The following is a 16,817-nucleotide window of genomic DNA, read 5'->3' on the forward strand; positions in this document are numbered from 1 at the left end:
CCAGTGCTTGGCGTAAAGCGTACTCGTACAGTCATCTTACCACCACTTCCTGGTCGCAAAGACAACAGATACATCTCAGTGGACAATGTCAAACTACAATGCCTGGCCGATTCTACATAGTATGACACCTGCTGCTTCCTTTCCAACAATATCCAGGAATTTTGTTTTGGCTAATTCCAACAACATAAGGCCTGACACTGCCATAGAGATGACCGCTGTTACTGATCCATTGCTAAACCCTCTGGCTTAGTCTTCATGAAAAAACTGAATATGCGTATCCCACTACAGATTCATTGCCTGGTTTACAAGACAACACCCTTAACCAGTCACGCTTTTCTTTTGACACAAACTCCACATCATCGCGTCCCCCATCCAAATTTTCTATTTTTGTCATCTAGTTTAAAATAAATTATTTGGTTCCTCCTTGAACATACATTTGGTTGGTGCTCATCGCCATTTTTTTGTTCATGTCGATTGGATTTGTGACGTTTTTCTTCCTTTTAATAAATGGTCACTACCTCACTGAACGCTCTGCAGTAAAAGTAATTGATGGAACTATGGCACCGCACTCCTCTTCTCACATCTTGAAAAGGGACCAGACTATTGTCAACATCTCTGCCTGGCCAGTTGTGGATGGAATAGTGTGGGATGCAAAAAACTTCCAAATTCATGGACCCACCGAGTTGGTTAATGTTCCAAATGTACTTCGTGTTTCTATGGGGGATGTAGTGAAACATAACAGATGCTCTGATGATTGGGATGTACAAACCGTTCAATCTTTATTTTCTGATTTAAAGCATTATGCTGCATTTGATGCTTTGGATTTGTATTTAAATACTGCAAATTATGCTGATTAATTTTCTTACCAGCATTATGGCCATCATTACCTGCATAAAGCTAATCCATTTACAAATGTTTTTAATTACACTCAATGTGAACATTGCCCGACTCCCATTGAAGGCAGTTCAAAAACTCTTTTGAAAAAATGTGTATATTTTACTGATTTTAATATATCCAATCCGGATTAATTTCATTTTAAAATGAATACCACGTTCAATTCTAAAGTCATGCTCACCCACACTAAATTAGTGTATTCCAAATTATTTATTGATCAATTGGCAGTGGGTGGTTATGAGCTGTGGAAGGATACAGTAGATCTTAAGTCTGTTTGGGGTTCTAAATTCTGGCAGGTGCAAGGCTCTGAAGCTTTGCACTGTGCGTGCCTTATCCCAATACAAATCCTATTCTAGAAAGGTTCGATTTATCAAACAACCTGTTTAGGTTTAGGCACTGCAAAACAAATGAATGCACCTAAAATACCTACACTAGCTCATTATGAGAACTGGAATAATCATACTGATTTAGCCATTGATGATTTGTAATTATTGCTTACCAATAATACTTTTAATATCTCTAGCCTGGACCCCCTAGGTTGGTTGGTTTGATAAACAAGTTCAGATTCTTGCCAGTGCCATTTTCTAGGCAAGGCCCCAGGATACACTCAGGATAGACCTGATCCACGGTTTTCAGACTCCCATTTAGTTACTACCTATTCAGTTGGTAAATTATGTCTAAATTGGTTGCAACACTCGACCCTTACGTCAGTAAAACGCCATTTGTCATTGTTGTCAAGTGACATTGACTTGACAGATTTTATTAAAGGGCCTGCTGGTCCTAGATCAAAAAGATGTCTTTATGCAATTTATAATTAAATCTGGAAGCTGTCCCAAATTGAAGCTGCTTCGCGTCTAAGGGCAATAAACCAAGCTAATTTAGAAAAAGTGCTTGCTGTTGTTGATAATAGTATTAACACTCTTTCTTCCCTTATTTACACATTAGACAATATTGTTTCATCTGTTGTGGATATTAAGGTGCCAATTACGATCCGGCAAAAACTGGGTACGAACCGTCGGACGGAGGCTTTTTTCCGTCCGACTCGTACCCGGTCGCAAAACTTTACAAACATGCAAGTACGATTCGCACGGAAACACCATTTCCGTACGAGTCGTACAAAACACCGACCGACGAAAAGATACATACAAATGGGATCCGGGGAATGCGCCGACGTGACGTCGGGACGCTCTCAGGCCGCGTTTCACGACCCAGGAAGTACGATTCGAACCGACAGCAGTCCGGACGGCAATATTTTTACGGCACCCAAAAAGTGCCGGAAAAGCGAAGTACGGCGCGAAACGACCAGGGTAGGGGGTCCGGTAAGCGCCGTACCCCCCCCAGCCCCCGCATGTACGCGCCGTACCCCCCCCAGCCCCCGCATGTACGCGCCGTACCCCCCCCAGCCCCCGCATGTATGCGCCGTACCCCCCCCCCAGCCCCCGCATGTACGCGCTGTGCCCCCCCAGCCCCCGCATGTAAGCGCCGTACCCCCTGTGTATGTACACCCGAGTACGTGTCAAACCCCCCGTGTATGTACACCCGAGTTCGACACGTACTCGGGTGTACATACACGGGGGGTTCGACACGTACTCGGGTGTACATACACGGGGGGGGTTCGACACGTACAGTTCGACACGTACTCGGGTGTACATACACGGGGGTTCGACATGTACTCGGGCGTACATACACGGGGGGGTTCGACACGTACAGTTCGACACATACTCGGGTGTACATACACGGGGGTTCGACACGTACTCGGGCGTACATACATGGGGGGGTTCGACACGTACAGTTCGACACGTACTTGGGTGTACATACACGGGGGGGTTCGACACGTACTCGGGTGTACATACACGGGGGGTACGGTGCTTACATGCGGGGGCTGGGAGGGGTACGGCGCGTACATGCGGGGGCTGGGGGGGGGTACGGCGCGTACATGCGGGGGCTGGGGGGGGGGTACGGCATGTACCGGGCACCTGCTTGGACGTCTCCATGGTTGCTATTGGAGTTCGGTGCGGACGGTCTTTTAACCATACGGTTGTACATTCGGACGCCCTGGACGGATCGTGATTCCCCGGTCGGACTTCGCTTTTCACGTTTGTACGGTAAATCGTCCGAGGACGTGTCGGACACTTTTTCCGACCCGAGGACGTGTGGGGAATTATTCCCAATGCGACTCGTATGGGCTTTATACCATGCGAATCGTGATTGCCAGTTTGTACGGCACTTGTACGATTCGTACGGTAAAAAGACCGGATACGAGTCGTACGGGAATTTTTTTTACCGGATCGTAATTGGCACCTAAGTGTCTGTTTTGTATGATGGTCAAAATCAATTGCGTTCAATTATGCAGTTTGCATTGACATTGCAAACTTTGGAGATTGGGAAAGTTCCATGGCATTACACAAACACGTCATCGTTATTTTCACCATTTAACTTGACAGATAAACAACAGTTTATGTCCATGAAGGATTCCACATACACTCTGTTACATATTGAAAAATTAGAACCTTTGCCATTTTCTGTTGCTGAAACTAATTCAACAGTGTGGCTCATCAATGGGGTAATAACTCTGCCATTTTCCTTGTTTAAATTTAGTTCATGTGTGAAACATTAAGCATTGGGCCGCTATGAAGCTTTAGGTAGTGCATTTCTTCGTGAGGTGTGGTCTTTACCATTCCCATACAGATGCTTACGAGATGACAAAGAGGTGTACCTCACAGGGGAATATTGTGATTCCTCACCTGATTATTCTCTTGTGTGCAAGAATATACAGTTGCATGGCACATGTAACTTAACAGCACCAAATTTGGTGTGTGTTTTGAAGGGACGTCCAGTACCAGCTATCACACCTATGTTTACCCTGCTAGCAGACAGTAGCTATTTGCTTTTAAATAATGAAGATTACTGCGGCTTGCTTGCTGGCATACCCTACATTGTAACAGTTTCACAACGTGTGGTTTGCTGTAAAAAAAATGTGCTTTTTCCACCCCCACATGGGAGGCTTGACATCTTGATTTGGCCTTCCATTCTGACCCTGAAGGTGAGTTCAATAAATTGAGCAGAATGAGAGCATTATTGTCCCAAAAAGAAGTTGCTCTCACATCTGCCCGTGAGACATTCGTCCTTCACGTGGCTAACACTCGCACAGAGGTACAGTCGCCTCCTAATACTGACCTCGCACTACATTTCGATGCACTGATTCACAGTATCTTCAATGCTTCTAACACTACAGGCATTGAGCAGTTTTTTAAAGCTGTGGGCTCTTGCCTTGTGACCTCCTTTCAAACTACATTTGGTGTGATACCAGCATTTATCCATTCTATTTTTTCCAGCATCTTCGGCGGCTGCCCACTAATACTTGCATTAGCTGCTGGGGTTCTGCTGTTGATTTGCCTGCTCAAGGATGGCTGCTCCCTCTGTGGCCCCAAACAGCCAAGACTGGCTGCTGCTGCTTCGTAGTCGTATGCTTGAATGCTACGGTACTTTGCCACTAGCCACTCTGAGCGTGGCTTATTGATTGTCCTTTCATTTTGGTTATTCCACTTGCGTGCAACCAGTCTTCCACTGCCTGGAATATTTGTTTGAATGGGCATTGTATCTTTGCCTCTCCAATACGGTGTCTCCTGCCCCGGGTTACGACCTGCTAATGAGTCCTAGTGGCGCATGAGCCGGAATTTTCCGGTGTTGGGATTATGGCCTGCGTGGCTGCGCTTGGAGTTGTCCACTGATGTGCTAGAAGCTCCCATTGCTGTTGAACATGTATGTTCATTCTCTTTGCTGAAATGGATGGCTACTCTCTTTTCTGACAATATCAATGACTTCCTCTCGGAGGCTGTTGCAACTTACTGCTCATACACCTTAATGGATTAACCTGGATGACTTCCATCATCTGCCGGATATTTTTTGTAATGATTTTTCTTTTTTAGTTTCTCAAATTGATTTTTTACACTCAAATTTGTGCCCCATTTGACTCTTTGCCTAAATATGACTGCTGCTCTTGATTCTTGCTCACTCTGACTTGAACTCTGTGTTCTATTGAGTCCACTGTCTGTTGGCCTGACCAAGGGGAGGGTGTTATGAGGAAATTGGGTTAACTACAGACATTGCTAAGTTAGCATGAGTAGTATATGCTTGGCTGCCCTTCTGCCGCTTTTGCACACAACACTACATGGCTCTGTTCTCGTAAAATACTTTGCTGGCGCTGCTTCACATGAGAACTGTATACCTTTCACATATCTAGCTGGGCACCGTGCTCTCTGTCTGCACAGCGTGTTCAAGGTTGAATAACAATGTATGAAGTTGATTCACTTTGGTCAGTACCACACACATAAACATAACATGAAGCACAGCAGCCCAACTGAAACTCGGGTGCTTTTAAATATCGCATTACATGCAAGAGAAGGCACTTAGAGAAAAGCTTTCCAACATAGAAGAGCTGTGCTGATCGTGGGATGTAATTCATTGCATCTGATCTCGTAGGTATGTGGTCTCACTGACAAAGCCCAGAGGCTTCTATAATTATTCTAAAACTAGCTCATGAGCACGGGGAGGGTGGTAAAAGGCGCTATAGTCCTGTTTCCACTGTCTTTATAATATGATTTCCTCTTTTGTGCTTTATGGAATTGTAACAATGCTGAATATACTGTTTTTATGCATTATGCTGCACATATTGGCTAGAGTACTGCACCTTAGAGCACGGTAGTTAAAAATAAAAAATTTAAACTATACAGTGTCTTTTATTACTCAAGTTGTGGACAGGTATGAGTGTGAACGAAAGAGTGTTCTTGTTTCTCACTATTCCTGAGATATTACTAAGTCGCATGTTCTAGGTTGTCTAATCATTGGTAGCTTCGCTGTAGTAGGGAGAACGAATGAGGCACCATTGCTAGTCGGATTGGGGTTCTGGGCACTGAGGTGGCTTTTTTGTACACAACAATACACTGAGGTCCTGGTTTCCTGCGCATAGTTCTGTGCATGAGCAGAATCCCTGCAACAACCACTCAGGCAGCAAACATTGCAAATCAATACTCATCCTACCATATTTCCCGTATTACACTTCAACCCACCCTCCTTTACTGGCAGCCTCCACATTAATAATCACTCACAATTACTTGATAATATGATCACTTATTGGTGCAATGGTTACCTGTTCCAATCCAAACAATGTGGTAGGTACACAATCTCCCCTTTAATGCAAGCAACAGTTTGGAAATTGGCAAAATTGTAAATCAAACAACTTTCTGGGGCAGCCATAGTTGATGATGAAAAAAAAGAAGGATCATAGGAGTGGACAAAACAGGTTAATTACTTTTCGCTAAGCTTGTGTGGGCCAATTACCTCTGGGGAAAAAACTTATCACCCATCACACTGGACCCAAACATTGCAAATCAATCATGTCAGGCAAGGTCTCACATTAAAGCTCAAAACCCTCCCTCCCTGTCTGCGACCACATGAATCCTCAATCATCATCACTTACACAATCAGTTACTCACCATTGCAATGGTTGTGGTTCCCTTTTCCAGTCCAAGCACGGGTAGGTTTGGCAATAGGTAGTCATCATTGATGCAGGCAAAACATTGGAATTTGGTATTGCCAGGCAGTCTTGTAGATAATGAACAATCTTCTGGGGCAGACCGTGCTAAGTGATGCAAAAAGAGATGGGCAATAGGCGTGAGAGGGGGACAGGCATTCTCCCCAATATCATGAATGAATTGTGGAGGCTTCTTCAATGCACACTGGTCCAACAGCAACCCACAATATATATGACTAAAAAAGTGGATCAGCATAAATCTGACACAAAAATAATAATATTCCACTAGCTTTTTTTTTTTGCAACAATTGTTCGAGAGTAGGTCTGCCTCTTATGGTGACCCCCACTTTTTGCTGCTGTAACACTATTTTTGCGACTTTAGTCTGGCTGGAGCCCTGCTATTCAGGACCCTAGCCTAGCTGCTTCCTCTCTAAATTGATTCCATGTACTTTAGGTACACTCCAGATTGGATTCTGGGGTACACTTGTGAGTCCCTAGTATATGGTTTACTATGTACCCAGGGCATAGGTACCCAAGAGGCCTACCAGGGGCTGAAGCATGTATTATGCCACCCCTGGAAAGCCCTCCAAAATGACACCACAGGTCTGCTACTGCAGCCTGGGTAAGGTGGTGCATGCACCCCTTACTGAGGTATAGGCTCACCATACCTCACCTATCACTGCACATAGAAACCTATCAGTCACCCCTATGGCAGGCCTTATCAATCCTGAAGGCAGGGTGCTTGGTTATATGTGAGAGGGTGCCCAGGCATGAGCCGAGCCCCTGTGCAGCCTTCGGAATCTATCCTCCGGGGTTGTCAGTGGTGCAGCCTGACCATATACTCTTAAGTGCATTATAACCCAACAATAAATGCTAACTTTGGACTGGCTGCATGGAAACATGTTGTGTTTGGTGTCAAACACCTTGGAATCATACCCCATAACAGTAACTGCTACACCAGTAACTGGTGTGGGAGAATGATCCCACCCTTCTAGAGGGAGAGACATGACATCACTGGTATACCCGTGTTCTGCTCGATTTTCCTGGCCTTCTTGTGTTAACAAGTGATTGAATATGACTTCAGTCTCTTACCATTCAAGCCTAAGGGTTAGAGTAGTGAATGGAGCCTATTTACTAGGCACTTCGACATGATCCTGTGCTCTTCCCCATAGATCAGGGCTTGCACACATAGCCTAGGGGATAGATTCGTTAGTATTAGGGATAACCTGTCCTGTAGTGAGGGTATTTCATGGAGCAGTGCTGAATTGCGGCCTGGTAGGCCTCAAACGGGAGGGACTCCATCTTTCTTTCTGCTCCGGCAGCTTGGGATTCTTCTAGGTCAAATGCAATGTTTTAGTTATGAGGTGTTATTCGCTTGGAGAGAACCGGTTCAGGCCGGCCCTTATCGAAGGATTGTATTTTTCTTCATGCCGAAGACACTACATCAGGCCGGCCGGCTGGGAACGTGTCCTTGGTACGGGGAGGTACAAGAATTTGGTGGGCGGCAGGTTACGGGCCGGAATTTTCCATGAGGAAATGCACTTCTATATTAGTGAAAGTTTGAGGCAGTTACATGTTCAGTCCGTAGGCGGCATCTAGCCGTTAGCAGTAGAGCTACTACTTATTCCAGGGAAGACAGACGCCATCTTGAAGGCGGAGAAGAACTGAGAGACAGATGCTTTCCTAACAGAATAACCAGAGAGGAGAGAGTAGCCGATAAGGAAGAGGTCCCAGTGACTCGGAGAAGGGTGATTCCAGGCGAGCCGAGGCACAGACGAGAAGGGAGCATAGATGACCACTGAGTGCAGGCTACATACTACTAAGGTGATGTCGACCCTTTCTTATTAGAGTGTACAACTTAATCTTTCACTTTTCTTTGCAGGTTATGTGTTATATCGTAATGTTATGTGATTGTATGTGCAATGAGTAATAAAGTATCCAGTTTGTAGTGAACCAACATATGCTGTGTGTTCTTGTATAAGAGGGTAGCCTATTCTTCTAGTCAGCTGCGGCTACATGAACAGATGTTAACCCTGATCAGGTAAGTGGTAACTGAATAAGGGAAAGAGGAGCCCCTCAAACCTGAGAACAGGCTATGCCCGAACTGGCAATCCTTGTGTGATCTGATGAATAGTGAGACTGATTCCCTTTTTGTATGTTATGGTGATCATAGGATGAACTATCGTATGAGACTGCCGTCTAGGTAGAGAGGTCTGGATTCGTAGGGGATCGCGAGGCCGCCAATTGTGCTGAGACTGCCGTCTGGGTAGAGAGGTCTGGGTTCGTATGGGACCGCGAGGCCGCCACTTGTGATACTGTCGTATGGGCAGAGAGGTCTGGGTTCGTATGGGACCGCGAGGCCGCCACTTGTGATACTGTCGTATGGGCAGAGAGGTCTGGATCCGTATGGGATCGCGAGGCCGTCGATTGTATTGAGACTGCCGTCTGGGTAGAGAGGTCTGGGTTCGTATGGGACCGCGAGGCCGCCACTTGTGATACTGTCGTATGGGCAGAGAGGTCTGGATCCGTATGGGATCGCGAGGCCGCCGATTGTGCTGAGACTGCCGTCTGGGTAGAGAGGTCTGGGTTCGTATGGGACCGCGAGGCCGCCACTTGTGATACTGTCGTATGGGCAGAGAGGTTTGGGTTCGTATGGGACCGCGAGGCCGCCACTTGTGATACTGTCGTATGGGCAGAGAGGTCTGGATCCGTATGGGATCGCGAGGCCGCCGATTGTGCTGAGACTGCCATCTGGGTAGAGAGGTCTGGGTTCGTATGGGACCGCGAGGCCGCCACTTGTGATACTGTCGTATGGGCAGAGAGGTCTGGGTTCGTATGGGACCGCGAGGCCGCCACTTATGAGATCTTGGTATGCATAGTAGGAATCCCCTGTCCTTAGGTGATAGATATATGTGGTTGTAGGATTGTAAATAGGTTCTAGGGAGGGGGTAACGTTCTGGCTGGGTTAGTGAGGCTCTGATGAGCGGGTTCTATCTGATCCGAAAACCCAAGCAGAACAACCCGGGACCAACTTAACTGAGCCCTGGCATCACAAAATGGATGCTGCAGCCACAGACACGGGTCTGGCATCCTACTGCTGACTTAAACTCCAGCAGAGGAGGCCTGGACAATAGGTTTCCTGTCACAGGGAGGTGTAACCACCTCCCAGACAGGCTGATGTATATTGAGACTGGGTGGGAGCAATCTCAGAGTGCTTTGAAGTCCTGCACTGGGGGCACATTTGGTGTCCCTGTGCATAGTCCAGCCCCTGCTCTGGCGCAAAACTGGGCAAAGGAAATGGGTGTAGCCACCCTCTTTCCAAACCCTCCCATAAGTGGGTCCCCTGAGTTAGTCCAACCCCTTTCTTAGGTATTAGTAAGGAACCCCTGGCAACAGGACTTTAGATATCACTGGACGAAACTCTGCAACTAGAGGACTGAAGAAATCTCTCTTGGGGTCAAGGAGTGACTCCCCTGCTTGGCAGGCACCAACATACATTTTGCCAGTCTTCTCCCGCCGGACTCTGAAGTATCTGCAGCCCAGGAAGAGGATTTCCAGACTTCTCAGAGGCCGACCTGAGTCCCCAGCAAAGCTGAGAACCGCAGCCTTCGTGAGTAACGTGTCACCGGAACTCCTGGTCACTGTGTACATTTGGAAGTGCATTGACTTCCTGATGTCTCTAGAAGTTGTGCTTTGGGTTACTTGTAGCCCACACCCCAAGCACCATCTGCACCAAAGATTGTGGGCCTACACTCCATGAGTGTTCAGTGAGCCCACTTTTTGCATTTCTACTCAAGGCTCCTTCGCGATCCCTGGTCCATTGACTGGTGGGTCCCTGTGAAGGCAACTTTGATTTTCCTTGGACTTACCTGGTTGCTCCAGTCGTGCCCTGACTCCCCACCACGTGGTGAGTCCCTCAGACCTTGCTGGTCTGCACCGAAGCATCTTTCTCTTTTCTGAATGTGTTGCTGTTGCCAAGGCTTTTTGTGTCCAAACTGGGCACCGACACTGCAGCACTCGACATCCTTTGTGGGACAGGTCAAATCCAGCTCATGGTTGTCCTCGACGTCTCCTGGTCCTTGTGGCTGAAGAATCAAGCTTCACCTTCTTTACCTGAAATCACCCGACATCGGTGGGCATTCGTCTATCCTGCCCCTGGTCACTGGCTAGTGACCCAGACTCTGTCCCCTCTGCTTTCAGGTTCTTCTCATCTTCGTTTCAGGCTTCGATCTCTTTGGAAACTTCGCATCTTCCCGGCAGCAGCACTTCTTCGCCAGCTCCCATTGAAAACAACGACGTGACCCGACACAATTTGACACCTATGCACCCGGCTTCCCTGGGTGAGGTAGCTCGAGTAGTCCAAAAGGGTTTGGTCCTAGCTCATCTCTAAGTGTCCCTAATCTTTAAAAATCTAACTGCGACTTTCCCCATAGAAGCTAACGGGAGCTCGCAGCTTTGTTCTCACACTGCACATGGCCCCCGTGGGTCCCCTGTGTCACTACCTTGGGTCGTTCCTTGGGGTCCCAGCGATTCTACAGGCTCTAGGCCTTGTGTCTAGTTAAGTCGTGGTTCTTATACCACTATTTTAGTTATGGTTTGGCTCGCCCCTGGGGCCTGAAGTGTATTTGTGCTATTTTACTGTAATATTTGAAGTGTAACTTATGTGTTTGGACCTTTAGCCTCATAAAGAGACTAGTCGGGTGTGTTTGGAAATAAATATGTGAGCAAGGCTGTGGACGCAGTCGAAACGCATTATGGAATAAACCTGGTCACTATCACAACCTGGATGTGTCGTTTACTGACCTGAGAGCGCACGTATCTTTGAACTTTGGATATATTATTTGCCGGTTGCTTCGCCGGCGTGTACGCCACTTTCCGAGGGGCCAGCTGTCCAGAAGAAGCGTTTGTGTTTGTGGATATATATATATATATATATATATATATATATATATATATATATATATATATATTACCTACTGGCGGTCGCCAGTAGGTAGTTATAGTTAGGACCACGTTTCCATAGGAAAACCTCAACATTCTATTTTGAATAACTTTGGCGCCGGTCGACGAATCCTCGCGAATTTCTCAAAATAGGTGGGGCGCTACGCTCCGCTCCTACCCTGAAAGTCTCGGGGGGATTCGTCAAGCGGGGGCTGAGATAAAAGGGGGGTCCCAAAACGCGTTTTTCCCATGCATTTTTCCTTAGAACGAGCTACAGCCCGAACGGCTGAACAGAATTACTAGAAATTTGGCAGAGAGGTAGTCCCTAGGTCAAGGAAGTGCCTTTTGTAGGTTTGGTGTAAATCTGTTCAGTAGATTCTGAGAAAATAGCCTTTAAATCAATATATATATCTGAGCCCGCTTACGGTACGCTTACCGTACGCTTACGGTAAGCGTACGGTGGCGTGCGCGAGCGCGATTCTGATTGGCTCTTAGATCTTAGTAAACATTCGAATCGGCAGAAACCAGGAAGCGGCGTCCGCCATTTTGTCTACCGCACTGAGTGTTATGTATCAAACATGATGGCCAAAAACATGTTACGGGGATGTTTTGACAACTCCCTCTCACATAGTCATGTTGAGGGAGTCCCCAAACATCCCCAGAGCAAAAACGGCATTATTTTTTTTTCGGCAATTTCGCGGGGTACGCTTACCGTACGCTTACCGTAAGCGTACGGTAAAAAAATAAAAATAAAAAAAACACTATCCACACTTTCTCCACCCCTTGTGCAAATGGTGTCCGAAGGCCACCATTTGTGCATGGCTTATCAGAGCACAGAAAATTTTCCCAAAAAATTTCAACAGATTACCTATCACAAGGAAGCGCATAATATGTCCTCCATGTGCGCACGGTGCGCGAAGCGCATCGTGCGTACATGGCCCATCTAGCGTAACGTGGGCACGGCACTAACTGCGTAAAGTGGGTGCGCGGTGCGCGAAGCGCACCGCGTGCTCACTGTGCGCGCACGGTGCGCGAAGCGCACCGTGCGCGCACGGAACGAACTGCGTTAAGTGGGCGCGCACGCCACGAATGGCGTAAAGTCACTTAGCATTTAAAAAACCGTACAAATTCACTGAAAAAACCATAGGTTTCACACACGTTATAGTTAGGAATTAGCATTTAAAAAACCTTGCAAATTCACTGAAAAAACCATAGGTTTCACACATGTTATAGTTAGCGGAAATTTTACTGATAAAAAACCAATGAAATTGCCCCGTTATAGTTAGTGCTGGCAACTATAACTCACGCGACCGCAATCTTCTGCTGATGACATATGTGTCTTTATGAAAAAAAAATATTTGTAATATATGTATAGCTAAAAATGTATGGAAGAAGACATGGGCAAATAAGTGTCTAAATACAGTATTAGCATCAGCAGAGGATTGCGGTCGCGTGAGTTATAGTTGCCAGCACTAACTATAACGGGGCAATTTCATTGGTTTTTTATCAGTAAAATTTCCGCTAACTATAACATGTGTGAAACCTATGGTTTTTTCAGTGAATTTGCAAGGTTTTTTAAATGCTAATTCCTAACTATAACGTGTGTGAAACCTATGGTTTTTTCAGTGAATATATATATATATATATATATATATATATATATATATATATATATATATATATATATATATATATATATATATATATATATATATATATATATATATATATATATATATATATATATATATATATATATATATATATATATATATATATATATATATATATATATATATATATATATATATATATATATATATATATATATATATATATATATATATATATATATATATATATACCTGGTGTGGTTGTCTTTCATTTAGCCATTCAAGAGATTATAGACTGGTAAAACAAGCTGCTTTACATTCCTTCAAAGACTTAGCCTGAAGGCTGCTCTCCATAGCTACCACTAGGATCGGTTTCAATAAAGGTTATCTTTAACCTATCAGCAATAAAGGGTTGTTTGGACTGGTGCAGGGTGCCCACTATAACTAGTGGACAGCATATACCAGGCCAACTTCTTATAACAATGGAACTAAGTTCAATGAGAAATTATTAAAAAGTTCTGTAGGGGCACAGGCATACTTAGGCCGGGAAATAGCGTTCATCCTCAAACTCAGGTGGTTCAACCAGAAGTTGGTCAACCAACACATTTGATTAATTTGCAGTCCAATCACCCACCTCCTCCTACTGTGCTGCTGTTTCAGGAACAGTGTAAGTGTGTGGTATAAAATGTTGGTTCATTTTGAGCATACCATACACAATAAGGAGCATAAGAGGGAATGATCAATCAGGTCGCCCTCCACTCATTATATCACAATATATAAAACACCTGACTGTGCTTCAACACCAACCCTTTTAAGGATCCCAGCCGCCTCCTTGGTGATGCTTACGTGAGGTACTTTCTGACCTTTCACCTATTTTTTCCTTTTTGATTACACTCACAAGAGGATTTGCATTGTGGTAGATTGACACACAGTGAGAATTTGACACCTGAATCCGGATGTGCCAGGCATTTTTCAGAAGCCAGCATCTGAGCAGAGATATTATTACACTGCCCCTGGGATCCCTGAAAAGGGTTGGTGTTCAAGCACAGTCAGGTCTTCTATATACTGTCATTTCGATCATAGTCAATCTCCCCATGTTTTGAGGTGAGAGATTGGTCCTTCTCACTTTAACAACCACAACAGCTGCACTGAACACACGTTCAGCAGACACACTGGTGACAGGACAAGCCAGATACTTTATTGCCAGCATTTCCCCATACCAACACATCAATGGATTTTGAACCCCATAGACCTCTTTTGGATAATCTAGATACTCCTGGAACATCCTGTGGATGGTGATTGGGGCTGTCACTTGCTCAACCTGCTTTGCTATCACCTCTGCACTAGACTTTAGCCTATTGAAACCAACAACAATACAGAGGTTGGGTCCAGTCTCTCTGTTGAAGTAGTTGCTGGTGGTCTGTTTGATGATGTTGTTGGATTCTGTGAGACTTCTCTGGAAGTTGAAGGAGGCACCCTAGAACTGCGGGTGGGACTCAAAGCTCCAGCCATTCTTCTTTCAAGTCTCTGGCTAACTCAACAATCTACTATTAAAAAACATCCCCTTCAGAAAAAGAAATGAAAATGGGCAGAATTTTTTTGTAGAGTGGATCAAGTAGTGTGGCACTGTTGTACTCTTTGGATGCTCTGATGCAATGGTGCAGCCTTGTATTACAAGCCAAGTGAAGGATTAAGGTCTCAACCAAGGCATGCTCTTCTGTATTTTCATTCACAGGTGCGGGATTGAGCCTTTCAACCATCTTCTTTACCTGGTGCTGCTGTAGATGTAACAATGGGAGAGCTTAACCCATTTTACTGTCCTCCTTGCTAACTTCCAGTGTAAAAATCTCTAAAGGGGGTAGCATCCATTGTCATAGCTTTCTGACTGCATCCGCTCCTCTTTGAATTACAGTCATTGATCTGTTTGTACTGCTCAAACAGAGGAGGCAGCATGTAAAAGGTTGAGTTCCAATGTGTTGGCACCTGTATCAGGGCTATAACTGGTGCTCTATTATTACTCTGAATAATCCACAACTGCTTACGGGCTTTAAAAAAATGGCTGAAATTAGTGCAGATTCTTCTGCAGGTGGTCCGTATGTTGCTGACTATGTCTTCTTTTTTGAGGAAGTCTTGCACCACTAGGTTGATGCAATGGGCCAAACACAGGGCCCTGAAATAGCCTCCATCTGACATGGCATTGACTATGTTACTGCCATTGTCCATGACAACAAATACAAATCGATGACCTCTCAGTCACAACAACTCAGATACCTTGCTGTTAAATTCCTCCAAGATGTTTACAGCTGTATTTGATTATTCCATGGTGAACATGGCCACTGTTGCATGTCACAGAACACTCTTAAAACTTTCTTTAGGGCCAAGACCTGCAGATTTATTTTGCTTTACCTCCGTATAGGAGATCCAGCGTGCAGTCATGCACATGTAATCAGTTACCTGATCACTGGTCCACATGTCTGTCGTCAGGTAGATGGTGTGAACAACACTTTGCTGCAAAGCTTTTCCAACCAACTGCAGCACATCGTGATGCAGTGCTGAAACAGCAAATCTGGTAAAATAGGTCAGACTCTGTATCTTCCATTTTAGCCAGATGGCTGCCACAAATTCTAAAAGCCCCACTCCTTCCACAAAAAAGGAGGAGGTACAGCGCTAACATTTTTGCCAGCTTCCCATTGTACAAATGTGCGGTTTGGTGGTTTCGCTCCTACCTAAACATGCCCGTAATAGTAGCTTGGATTTTCTTCTTTTCTGGGGTAACTGACACTCGTGTCTTTCAAGAAGTAGTTGGCGGTGGTAAACCCAATGCGCGTCATGGTGGGGCAGCCACTGTATGCCATGGTGTCTCCCTCTCACTCTCAATCTTGTGCCATTGTGAAGTCGCAGGGGTGGGTGAATCTGCTGGCACCCTGCTGGGAAAGGGCTACTTTGTGGGAAGATGTCACCCTATTCTTTGTCATCATCAATGTGCACTATTATTCAACTTGTACTTTTAGCTCATGTTCCCCAGCTCTTCTCACCACAACAACCACGTTCAGCAATTTGTTTAAGGAGCACCTCACACTTGATTGTGTGCTATTTTTTCATATGGTTTGTTTTGCCTCCAGTACCATAATTTGTACTTGGCTTACTTCAGCGAACATTCGTGTGGCAAACGCTGCATACTGCAATGTGCTCCCCCTCTTTGCTTCCCGTAAACAAGTCCCTTACTGAAAAGGAATACTTTTTTACTGTCAGCACAAGGAGATGATGGACAAAGTGCTGAAAATTTTCAGACACTCACCCCCTGTCACAGATCTGGGTTGAATCCATCATCGTTTTTCAGCTCACTTCGCCATCCCAGTTTAGACACAGAATCAGGCTTGACCCTGTTCCTCTTGTGAACAGTCCAGCCCAAACTTCCAAGCCAGGCCTTCCCTGGACCGGTTTCGGGGTAACACCCCCCATCAGCCAGGCTAGCTTGAATCTAGTGGCAAAGTGAGCAAGGGACCCAAGTCTTGGCATACACTGCCAACTGCCTGGCTCAAAAGGGGTGTTCTCCTAAAACCGGTCCAGGATGCTTGTTTTCGGTCCAGGAAAGACCTGGCTTGGCAGTTCAGGGTGGACTGTTCCCAGGAGGAACAGGGTCAATACTGATTTGCATATGGCTGGGTCTGAACTCAATCAATCAATTAGGGGTTTGTGTAGCGCACTTCTCACCTGTTAGGGTCTCAAGGTGCAGGGGGGTGTGCAGCTCCATTGGGGTCATCTGAAGAGCCAGGTCTTGAGGTCTTTCCTGAACTGGAGCAGTGTAGGGCTTTGCCAGAGGTGGAGGGGGAGGT

At 45.5% G+C, this 16,817-nt stretch overlaps 1 protein-coding gene across 3 annotated transcripts in view; it reads left to right on the forward strand.

Annotated features, from left to right (window-relative positions):
* Positions 1-16,817, forward strand: part of LOC146860192 (sulfotransferase 1 family member D1-like) — a 788,090-nt gene that overhangs the window by 38,578 nt on the left and 732,695 nt on the right. The window lies entirely within an intron of this gene.

The sequence above is a fragment of the Triturus cristatus genome, chromosome 3_1 (genome assembly GCF_964204655.1).
Source record: "Triturus cristatus chromosome 3_1, aTriCri1.1, whole genome shotgun sequence".
In the NCBI taxonomy this organism is placed as follows: Eukaryota; Metazoa; Chordata; class Amphibia; order Caudata; family Salamandridae; genus Triturus; species Triturus cristatus.